At 33.4% G+C, this 13,097-nt stretch overlaps 1 long non-coding RNA gene across 1 annotated transcript; it reads left to right on the top strand.

Moving 5' to 3' along the window:
- The first annotated feature begins 1,144 nt into the window (after positions 1 to 1,144).
- Positions 1,145 to 2,958, top strand: LOC123899892. Its single transcript, XR_006805760.1, has 2 exons — positions 1,145 to 1,240; positions 2,704 to 2,958. It is a non-coding gene; the product is annotated as an uncharacterized LOC123899892 (long non-coding RNA).
- Positions 2,959 to 13,097: the final 10,139 nt, after the last annotated feature.

Genomic DNA, 13,097 nt, shown 5'->3' with positions numbered 1-13,097 from the left:
ATTAGAAATTATGTATTGGAAAAGTTGATTATGGAATAGAAAAGTTGGTGGAGATTAATGGTATTAGATACATCGGTCTGTTGGTATAGTATGGTCATACTGTGGATAAGGAATTAAATGATTTCAGATATTTTCATCGTAGACGGTGGAACGATAGTGATTCAATGAATAACTTAAGATGTATTTTGGATAAGAGTATGTCGACGGAAGGAGTGATATTGGAAATGTTGGTGTTAAGAAATCCAGAGGTTGGCTAGAAACTAATTGGAAAAAGAGTAGTTATGTTGGAGTTGGACGCAGTGATTTGAGATATGCGAGAAAAAGGAATTTAATGGTTAAAGATGGTAAATTTTGGTATGTGTGAAGAAAATTTGGAGAGTTGGTTATCAGATGGATGTTGAGATCATGTTATCGAATGAGTGGTTGAAATAAGATTTAGATATGAATGAGCAATTTGGCATAGTTAAGTGATAAGAGATAATTAAAAACTTATGGATTTAAGGAGTTGTGAAGTATTCAACGGAGGTATCTTTTCGGAATAAGAGGAATTGGTATGTCTAGTAGTGGTAGTATTGTGAGAACTATGGAAAGATACTTGACAGAAGTTTTGGTGTTTAAGGAAACCATTATTGTAGTTTAGTAAGAATAGTTTATACCGCTATTATGATTGTTGTTTATCTATTGACAAATTGAGGAACTGGCCGTCCTTGATCTCTTGTTGATAGTGGATAATATTGTGTTGATTGGGATAGACTAATTTTGTCGAACTCGTTAATGTGTTGAGTTTTAAATGTGTTGTTGGAGAATCTGATGAAGGAGTTTTACCCGGAGTTGTTTTAGTCGCGTAATTTTCGAGGGCGAAAATCTTTTTAAGTGGGGGAGAGTTGTAACGACCCGATTTTCATTTATTCGTTATTTGTATATATGTGTATATTTATATATTGATGTGGCTTATTATTATTATTATTATTATTTTCTTTTGTGGCGATTAATTAATAAGCGAGAGTATTAATTAATTATACGAGTTTGTGAGACATTAGCAATTAGTGGGCTTTTGGACTAATGGGCTTTAGTGGTAAAATGGGGAGGGCTATAAATACCCAAGTTAGTGAGAGAAAGTCACAATTTTGTGTCTTTGTGGGAAAGAAGAGAGAAGGAAGAGCAAGAGAGAAGGAGGAGAGCTAGGGCAAGGAATTTCTTGGAGATTCAAGAGCCAAGATCCGAGAATCGTCGAGCTAAGGTAAGAGAGATAGTTTTCATAATTGTGAGTGGCTAGAGAAAGGGGAGAATGTCAATTTCTCCGAACCCAAACTTTCTCCACTCATTTTCATGGGCTTTTTGGGATGATTTTTCTTAATGAAAATGAAAACTCATGTTAATAGTATGTTTAATATACTCTTAACATGATGTATGAACAATTTTGATGGGTGAAAATGGGTATTTGTAGATGTTTGTTAAGATTTGTGAATGTTTATGAGTTTTTACAAATATGTCAAGATCCATGAACAATAAGTGATTATTTGTGTTAATAAGTTACTTTTAATGTGTTTTGAACATGTATGAACATAACACATGCTTGATATAATTTCTGGAACTGAAAATAAGTGATTTTGGGTCAAATAAGTGATTTTTCGCACAAAAACGCACTTTCTGCACAATGTCTGCGCCTAGGCGCAATTGTTCACGCCAAGGCGCAAGTCCATCTGGTTGCATTCTGTTTTGCCTGCGCCTGGGCGCAATAGTTTCGCGCCTACGCGCAGCTTTTGTCTTTTCTGCATGTTAGGGTTGACCAAGTGTTGACTTTTGACTTTTTGACGGTTTATGCACCCGGAACTTATTTCACTCGATTTTTCGCGTAGATTCCAATTCCGAAGTTAGTTTTATAAGATGAGGCTTAATTTATGAAGTTTTCTTATATTTTTGTATACTTCCTATACCTTTAAAATTGTTGAGGATGTTTTAATTAATAATGATTTGTTGATGTTATTGATGAATGTATGATATGTATGTATATGAATGAAGAATATTAGAATTGTGTTATTCTAATAAAGAAGTATATTAAGGTATTGTGTTATCTTAATAAAGAAGGATATCGGATTTTGTTCGATAAAGACAGAATATTAAGATTTGTGATATATCTTAATTAAGACGGATATGGATAGTGTTCCATATCATAGAGTATAACTTAATATTGTTTTATATTAAGTGTTTGTGGTTGTACATGAATCATTCATGCATTCATGTATTGAGTTAGGGATATTAGAATCTATGATTCTAATAAAGACGGATATCGAATTATATTTATTCGATAAAGACGGATATTAGAGGTAAGATACTCTAATAAAGACGATTGGTACCACATGCATTAGATATGTCTAGGGTGACATAGCATGAGTTGTGACATTAGATTGCATTAGGAAGATGTGCATATGATTTGATGATTTGATACGTGACATTGTGTGGTTTGTGTAAGTTGTGTGAGTTGCTTGATTGAATATTGGTGATAAGCATTGTTGTCCAAATTGTGTTTCAATGTATATGTGAATAACCTTATGTTTGATTTAAGATTGAGAATATGTATGTGAGTTAGATTATGCATGATAATATGATGAAGTGTTAAGGATATTGCTTACACTTGTATTTTATTGGTTATGATTTACTAACTCTCTGTTTTGTGTACTTCTGGACCGTTGGGTGGTCCAGGTTTACAGGTTATGTATTTGTTGATGCACAAGTGTTTGGTGAAGCTCCGCTCTGAGTGTGACACGGTGAAAGGGTTGTATTTAGGATATAGGGTCCTTTATGACTTAATGTATTTATTTCGGAAAATGTATATTTTATAAAGAATGATTTTATAGTTAATGTTTAGGCTAATTAATCAATTAGTTAAGTATGTTGTTGATTGTAATACCTTTAACCAAACGTTTTATAATTAAATTGTGAATTTTCCGTTGCGTATTTTGAAAAGATTTTTAATAAAGGTAGAAATATAAAAATAACGGGTTTGGGTGTTACAAAACCCATTGGCAGCAAATGGGTGTATAAAATTAAGTACAAATCTGATGGTTCCATAGAAAGGTACAAAGCTAGACTTGTAGCCAAAGGTTACAATCAGATTGAAGGTTTGGATTTTTTTGATACCTTTTCCCCTGTAGCCAAACTAACAACTGTTAGAACTCTCCTTGCTATTGCTTCTATCAAGAATTGGCATTTACATCAACTTGATGTAAACAATGCTTTCTTACATGGGGATTTGGCAGAAGATGTGTATATGCACATTCCTGATGGGGTTCAACACTCCAAACCTGGTCAAGTATGCAAGTTATTGAAGAGTTTGTATGGTCTTAAACAGGCTAGTCGTATGTGGTATGAGAAACTTACTTCTCTCCTTATTCATGAAGGATATACACAATCCACTGCTGATTATTCTCTCTTTACTCTTCAAACTGCTTCTGCCTTTACTGCATTACTAGTTTATGTAGATGATGTTATCCTGGCTGGCACTAGTATTGCAGAGTTTGATCGTATTAAAGGCATCCTTGACTCACATTTTAAAATAAAAGACCTTGGTACTCTGAAATATTTCTTAGGTCTAGAGGTTGTTCAATCAAGGGAGGGTATTAACATCTCACAAAGGAAATACTGCCTTGATTTACTCCATGATTCTGGTTTATTAGCAGCAAAACCAGCCATTACTCCTTTGGATCCTGCAATAAAGCTATACAATGATGAAGCCAAACCTTATGATGATATATCTTCATATAGAAGGCTTGTTGGAAAATTGCTCTACTTGACTAACACAAGGCCTGACATTGCTTATGCAACTCAGCAACTCAGCCAATTCTTACACAAACCTACATGGACTCATTACAATGCAGCTTGCAGAGTTGTTAAGTATTTGAAACAAAATCCTGGCAGAGGTTTGCTTTTTCCCAGATCTGCTGATTTGCAAATTCTTGGTTTCTCAGATGCAGATTGGGCAGGATGTGTGGACACTAGAAGGTCCACTACTGGATATTGCTTCTTCATTGGATCTTCTCTCATATCTTGGAAGGCAAAGAAGCAGCTGACAGTTTCAAGGTCCTCATCAGAGGCTAAATACAGAGCTCTCTCTAGCACCACATGTGAATTACTTTGGTTACTATCACTGATGAAGGATTTGAAGATTAAATGTGACAAGCCTCCAGTCATCTATTGTGACAGCCAAAGTGCAATGCACATAACATCCAATCCTGTTTTCCATGAAAGAACAAAACATCTAGAGATTGACTGCCATTTGGTTAGAGAAAAGGTTCAACAAGGCATACTTAGACTACTTCCAGTTTCTACACAAGATCAATTGGCAGACTGTTTAACCAAAGCCTTACCAGGTCCCAGGTTCAACAATTTTATTTCCAAGCTTGGGTTACATGACATTTACCACCCTAAGCTTGAGGGAGGATGTTAAGATGATTTGCTTCACTTAGTTTTACTAGATTAATCTTTTAGTATTAGTGATAATTTTCTGTAGCTACACTATGGTACAGTAAGGTCTACCATTAGCTCATACACCTTACTTCTACTATATATATCCATTGTAAGCAGATTATCACTTTTCAAGTGAGTTGAATAATGAATAACTCATTTCTTCCAATATTTTCTCTTATCTTTCAATATTCTAACAGAAGAGATTGGTGTTACCGTTTCCTCCGTCAGTGACTGGTAAGAAGCGCCGTTGTTTTCGCCATCGCCTTTGCTACCTGCCGTCATCATTACTCTGAACCCAAAAGGACAACACGAATGTGGTTTAAATCTACCACTAAACTTTTAGATAGCGGAAGTTATATATATATATATATATAGGTAGAGGAGGGATCCGTTGACTCCAGTAGTAAGTCTCCATTGACTTACTCCGCTTAATAACTCGATATCGACATTATATTTCTTCAATCCAACCGTTGAATTCAAAGATCTCATTGAGTAGATCAACTCCACAAATTTTTATAAAAATTCAAAAAATGTAGTTATGTATTTAGACTATTGAAATTCAACGGGTTTTTTAAAAGTTTTTCGTACGTTCAATTGAAGTTATCAAAAAAAGTATCAAACGCTTTTGATTTTTTGTAAAAATTTGTGGAGTTGATCTACTCAATAAGATCTTTGAATTCAACAGTTGGATTGAAGAAATATAATGTCGATATTGAGTTATTAAGCGGAGTAAGTCAATGGAGACTTACTCCTGGAGTCATCGGATCCCTCCTCATATAGGTAATATCTAATGAGAAATGTTATTTTAACGACATTTTTTGGACAACATTTGTAACAACTTCTCTCTCATACTCACATCATGTTTTTACTTTCTCTCTCTATTGCTTTGGTTTTAGTGCCAATGCCTCATTTTCTTTGTAAAATTTTTGTTGTCTCAAAAGTTGTCATGTAAATTGTTGTTCAAATAACACAACTCATATCTAATGCACACCTAGGGGTGTAATTGGACCGGTTTGGATCGGTTTCGAGTGAATCCGATGTCCGAACCAATGAACTATCGATTGGTCGGTTTGGTTCGGTTTTTAGTGATTTTCAAAAATGAATCCGAACCAAACTTATCGGTTTGGTTCGGATACTTTAATCGGTTTTATAACGCATTTTTTTCCGATGTATTTCATGCTATTATTTTTTTTCCGATATATTTTTTCCTATAAGTTCATCAAATAAGTTCATAAAATATAATTCATTAAATAATTTCTTCATATACAAAATACAATTCTTTTCTCATAAGTTCATCAAATACATAGTACAATCATATTGAAATTAAGTTCATAAGTTTTTCAAATAATAAAGTACAACAAAAATAAAACTTCAAGTCTATTCCCACTTGAATCCCCAATGTTTCTTGCACATCATGTTGTTATCCTGTCAATGTTAAATTCGCCATTAGAAAGACGTATTCCGGTAACGCTTGACATGAGAGGTTACTGTTTTTTGAGAGTTTGATATAAAATATATGAGGGCAGAACAACGTGAGAGTGTTGTGTTGTTTGCGCAATATTGAGATATGAGAACTGAGAACAGCGTGAGATTTTTAAGTTAAGATTTGTATTGTGATGTGAGTATGCGCAAGATTTTTTTTATAAGTAGTTGTGCCTGTAATGAAAGATATGCCATGCTTTTTTTTTTTTAATGGGGTGGGAGGGGTAACACAACTGGTTGAACTAGATGAGCTAAGGGTTGAATGAGTTGGAGGTCCAAGGCTCAAGTCTTGGCAACGAGAATGTAATATAGTAACAACTAACAATTTGCCATTAAAAAAAAGAGTTTTTTTTTTAACGGAGACTTAACAGTTATTGACGGCAGGGGAGGTCTCTGTCAAATCATAAAATATAGGGGATGTTAGCGACATATACACAAAGCTCAGGGGAGATTATGTATTTTCCCTTTGTTTTTTAATAGATGTGGGCTACCTAAAAAAAATTAACTTAATAATAATATATCTTTTGTAAAAAATATATATATTGGTTTGGTTCGGTTTGTTCATCGGTTTTTAAAATTTGATCCGAGAACCGAACCAAACAACATCGGTTTTCAATTGGTTTGGTTCGGTTTTTGATCCGAACCAAAAGAATCGGTTTATTTTCGGTTTGGATTGGTTTGGATCGTCGGTTCAATTGGATTTTTCTGATCCGCTTACACCCCTATGCACACCCACTCACTTTTGTGAAGGTGTGCATTAGCAACATACACCTTATAATAAGACAAGAAAATCTTTAGTTTTAATTTAATAAAAAATAGAATTTAGGGATAGATATATAATTTTAGAATTTAATTTATATGCACCGTCGGTGTAAAGTTATTTTACACATGCGTCCAATAATATATCAACACATTATGTATGGTAATTAAAAACACATGATGTGTCATATTCATTAAATGATGTGGCAACACATCATTGGATGTATGTGCAAAAAAACTTTACACCGACGGTGCACAACAATTAAACTCATAATTTTAATGTTGTTTTCTCTCACTTCTCCATTTTTCCTTTAAAGTCATTTTGTGACAAACCCATTATGTCATTGGGTAAAAAAAACTTAACACAATAAAAAAACATAACACACAAAAAAAAACTAACACATGCATACCGTAAACTTCATTAAAAAAAAATACCTTCTTAAAAAATAAACCTATAAACCAAATGTTTTAAATGAAAAATAATAGAGCACATAACAAAAAATACTGTTAAAAAAGATAATATTAATGTTAGTAAAATAAGATTAATTTGAAAACAAAAAAATTCATATACATTTATAACATGCAGCAGGCAAAAAGAAGTACTACGAAAATTTCTTATAAGAAAAAATAATAACAGGGAAAACAAACTCAATCAAGATCATGCTTAAAAAAAAAACTCAATCAAGATCAAGTATGCATGAGTTAGTTTTTTTTTTACCAATGACATAATGAGTTTGTGACAAAATGACTTAAAAGAAAAAATGGAGAAGTGAGAGAAAACAATACTAAAATTACATTTATATCCCTAAATTCTATTTTTTACTAAATTAAAAATAAAGATTTTTTGTCTTATTATGAGGTGTATGTTGCTAATGCACACCTTCACAAAAGTGAGTGGGTGTGCATTAGCATTACCCATATATATATATATATATATATATATATATATATATATATATATATATATATATATATATATATATATATACTCCCTTCGTCCCATAATATAAGAAAAAAAAATTCACACTTATTAAGAAAAGTAGAATGTGATCGTTTAAAGTATGACTTTTTGTGTTTTTCTTGAAATAAGTTTCATTGGAAGATGTAAAAATAATTTTGATTCGTTATTGATCATTGGGAAAAGAAGAGAGAGAGAGAGTAAATTTTATGAAAATAAGTAAAAGTAAACCTTGGAAATGGTAAAAGTTGATTTTTTTGCTTATAATTTGGGACAAGAAAAAGTAGTTTTTTTTCCCTTATAATATGGGACAGAGGGAGTATATATATACGCGTCAGGATTAAGTGACATAAACTTGTTTGACGGTAAATGTTACGTTTCTCAATAACGTTTTAATCGATATAAATTTAACACAAATCTATAACTAACGGCGTTTGGCAAACCGTTTTTTTTTTTTAATATAAGTAAAATGCAAACCGTTAATTTTACAAAAGTCATCTATATGAAATGTAAAAAAAGATGCAGACCATTATTTTTTCTTTTTGGTATCGTTAACTAGTGTCCTGTGGGTTTGACTTCCATAGATTTGATAATATTCCCTTGTGTATTGAACATTTTTTTTTACTAAAATAAGGATTCATTCATTCAAATTGAAAATACATAGATCACTACAAATTCAAGATTGCTAAAAACTGAAAAAGGTGAATCTACAAACAAACTTGCAGCACCTAGGTTAATAGTATACAACGATATCATGAAAGTGCCTACAAAAATGACAAAATAAAAGTCACCGGAATCTTCATATTCCCGAATTTGCAACGTTGACGTTCAAGTATTCAAATTATTCAGATCTGTAATGAGTTGATGTAGATATGCCAATTTGAATCAACAAAACACCGTAATGAAAAACCAACAAACGCCGCATAAGACGACCACAAACACAACGTCGCACAAGACGACCACAAACTTAAAAAACAAAAACGAAGAAGCAAATCTATGTGGATAATCACTTATGTATTGAACATTTAGTTTTTAATGAAATGCAGTAAGTTTGTTTGATTCAAAAAAACTAATTCCCTGTGGGCCAGTGCACTAGTTAACATGACCCATATCTAAATATAATAGGTGATATGAATATCCGATGCAATAATAAGAGTGTAGAAAATCCAATATTGAATTGTTGAGAATAATGTCTATATATCTTTTTAAATATTTTATATTTGAAAATAGCTTAGATTTAGAGTTTAATTTGTATGTAATGTCAGTGTACATATATTTTATACATGCATCCAATCATGTGTTGCCACATCATTTAATAACAAAATCCACTGTTAAATTTTATATACCGATATAATATTTAAGTAATATTAGTATATTACACCATTAAATGAGTTTTAATAATATGAATTTGAGATATATATAGTTGAATTTAAATTTTATATCAAATAGGCCACATGTATGTTAAATTTTATAAAAAAAATTTTTATAAGAATTTAAACTTGTTTCGTATCTTATTGCGATCAAGATTATATATATATATATATCCTCTCTCCCTTTTTCTATAAGTGTCCATTTAAAATAGTAACAACAAATTAAGAAATTTGTTGGGCATAAATTTGGTATTTATTTATCTTAATATAATTGGTTAGTCCAACCAATATATAAATACCAAAGCAAAGGATTAATTGCTTGAATTGATGATTTCTAGGGCTAACATTCGAGTGAATCGAAGTACCTTATGTTCAGGTTGTATCTGCAGATTCGAAGAGCCTTCTCGAACGAAAGAATCCCCAAGTCCTGGACTTAGGACGTCGAAGAGGAAGTCTGCAGAAGTGGGCCTTCGAGATTTGACCCAAACTATAAGCCGAAGTCTCTCATTCGAAGTTAGCGCGCGAAAGAAGCGAAGCTGAGAACGTGGGGATTATGGGTACAGCGAGATGGATTCTGGAGTGTCCAGATGATCAAGAGCAGTTACTTCATCATAGAAGTATAAATAGTTTTTTTGTTTAGAAAATAGGGGTCACAAATCAATATACAAAAATCTCTCTAAAAATTCTAAGTATTCAAGTGTTCGAAAGAAAGGAATTCAGAGGGGAGAAATGTATGTGTTTGTGAACCATTTACTTTGTAATTGCCTTTACCATTAATGCAATTTATTCTTCCGCAAGTTTACTGTTTTTGTCTTTAATTTCTTGCACAAAACTCTGCTGTTTCGAGGCGATTCGGAATAGTAGTTTATTTTCTTTTCTTGCAAATCAAAAGCCGTAAATGTCTGTTAAATTTTGATGAACATTCAAATATTTTCTGATACTAATAAGCATAAAATTGTTATAAGATTTCTAGTTGGTCTTTCTAAAATTGTTTATTTTCTTCTCTTTCCAATAAATTTTAAATATTATGTTAAAAAAATGTTTAATATGTTATGTACCAAAAAAAAAAATAGTTTTCCAAATATATAACATTAATTAGTTTTATTGAAAAAAGATAAGAGTAATCGATAAAGAGTACAATTGACAAATCGTATCCTTAAAACACTAAATGGACAGTTAATTACAAACATTAAATCTGACGAAACTGGACAATTAAAAATAAATAAAAAAACGGAGAGAGTATAATATATGGGGTGTATCACGTGAGAAAGTGTATATTTATGTGAGAGTGAAAGGAGAAAATACCAACCATTTGATTAAAATAAAAGGCTGAGATTAAAATGGAATCACATGCTCCTCTTTTAACTGAATTCACTCAAACTTTTGTTCCAGTTGTATATTCTTTCTTTCAGCATGTTGGGTTGTGTCTTCATCCCTAGCACTTCCGTTTTCTCAATACTCATCTACTCATCTGTGTTCATCTCCACCATTCCACAGATTTATTCTCCCACAGTCCCAACAACGTCATCTTCTCCTGTGCAATAAAATCGTCACGAACTGGTTTCTTCTTCCTTAGTTTCAGACAACAAACTTTTAGAAAGACCATGCCAATAAATGTTCGGTACAAAAGTTTACTTTGTGGTGTACACGATGATAAAAGTACCATGATTCATAGAAACTTCTTATACCCATCTCTAAACCATTAGTAATTTGTTGGTACTCTTTCACACCAATACTTAATTAACTTCTTATACCTATATGTAAATCATGAGGGATCTCTGTTTCTTTTAATTAACTGGGTTGGTAGCTATGCTCTCTCCCAAGGAATCTTGAGTCTGTGTGAGGAAGAAAATGTTTTGGGCTTGGTTTACCCACCATTTTTTGGCATCCCTATTCTTTTCCATCCTCCACGTATAGCTCATATTATTATTAAAAAGGAAAAAATAAAAAATTTATACATAAATTGGGGACATAGACCTAACTCAGTGCGTCCACACATAGGACAAATAGATTGTGCCAACTTCTAGTTAATGCTAAAAGACAAACTTGAAGTCCCGTAAAGTTGAGGCAAATGAACCAGTAGTCAACACCAAACGGTCCACGTACCTGCTACTCCCTTCAGTAAGCAGCAAGTGATGATGGTTTTTTCAAGCTAAACGGTCTAAAATCAATGAATGATCTAGATATTGTACTATTACACCCAGCAACGTAGCTCGCTATCAACCCCGACGAAACAAGTCTTGTCAAAAATCAAAGTAACCCAGAACCAATCGAAAGCCAGATCGAGGGATGGTCAATCAATAGTACTGAGCACCCCGGAATCACCAAACAGATCAGCCAACTTATTAGCACGATGATCGACTACTACCGTCAACACAGAGCATCCACGCACAAAGCTCTTTCGAACCGTAAAGGTCAAACCGGGTCTGGATGAATCCGGATCTAGCTTTCAACAAAAGACAAAGTTTGGACAAAGATGAAATTGGAATTTGGAGCCACTAACCAAGGTGTTCAATTCCCTGCTTTTGTCACCAGGAAATAATTGCTACCAATCAAAGGTGAAGCTTGTCATAACTACATCCAAGGACTAGTATTTATCACCGAACAAGAAATAAACTTGTTTGTGTGTTCCAATCCGTCCTACGCCGTCAGAACTGATATCAATCGACGACAGAAGGTGTGAAGCTGCCCAGTGGGTCGAACGGAAGAGCCATACATGAACTGCCGACGTTAGAGGTGGCGTCGCAACTCCAACCCAGTCGATCGCGCCACCGCCAACACAGGCTACATCGCAATTGTGTGACCAGATGGGAGAAAGATGGGTGGCGGCTGTGTTGGTCAAACCCTAGCAGAGCAGACCCCAAAATCAGTTTACTATTTGTCTCACAAGGTTAATATTTCCTTTACCCACCATTAAGCCACATGGAAAAATCAAGGAAAGGTAGAAAGAAGCGTCAAAAGTGTTAAAATAGCTAAGAGACTAATTCACAATTATTTTGCCTGTTCTAGAAGGACTATTAACCAGAAGATATTGGGATGGAAATCAAAAACACATGAACTTACAGTAATGAATCGTATATTTAAGCCATCAAAAAATAAATGTCATTCGTTTTCAAGGTTGTTTTGATAGTGAAGACACCTATCCGAACAGTCTACTCCTTACGTTGTAGTCTAACTCACATAGGTAAGCATCCCCTCGAACCTCTCCAAATAAAAATGTACTCTTTGTGGTATTTTGAATTTTCATATGTGCATCTAATCACTCATAACTCTATTTTTTCATTGTCCACAAGAGACTCCACTGCACAGTGCACACCAATATGCCGATTTCACGGTGTAGATGCATTTGTTGTTGAATTTCCATACGAGCCTATCCTCCTCCACATGAATTACCGTAAGTTTGTGAACTTCCTGCTCATCCACTTCGTTCAACACTCCCACTATGACATTCCAATTCCAAAATCCAGCCAAATTGCTACACAGGTAGTCTAAATAACATGTCCATTTTTATATTTCAACAATTCATTAAAAAATGCCATTCCAAAAACAACACTGCTGAAAATATCAACACCTCAACGCAACACAACCTCCTCCGCTGCCTCTTGTGCTCTGGTTAATCCCACTATATGGATAATCATGTTTAGAATACAGAAGATCAGAAAGGGAGGGAAACATATATCTCCAGAAGCTAGCCTCCTTTATCTGAGAAGTGTTTGCATATCCAAAAGCAAACCACCTTATTTCTATCTTCAAGTCTTTGCTATTTACAAGTGACAGGTGCAAAAAATTAACTTACAATATCCCAGAAAATGGACTACGTATCATTTCTATATGACAGCAATCTTTAATTTTGGTGCATCAAAAATTCAATTTATAATTTCTAAATACTCATTGTAACCACCTCATTGTCTCTCAAAGATCTCCCAACTTTCATCAAGAACACGTGCATGATAAAGTTTGATTTGTTCAATTCATAAAATGAATAATCCGTAATTGTAAATGATATAAAGTGTAATGAACGAAGATAGAACCAACATCTCTGACTAAAAAATAAATAAAAA

The sequence above is a fragment of the Trifolium pratense genome, linkage group LG7 (genome assembly GCF_020283565.1).
Source record: "Trifolium pratense cultivar HEN17-A07 linkage group LG7, ARS_RC_1.1, whole genome shotgun sequence".
Taxonomy (NCBI): domain Eukaryota; kingdom Viridiplantae; phylum Streptophyta; class Magnoliopsida; order Fabales; family Fabaceae; genus Trifolium; species Trifolium pratense.
The sequence above is the reverse complement of the archived record's forward strand: the minus strand, read 5'-3'. Positions and strand labels throughout refer to the sequence as shown.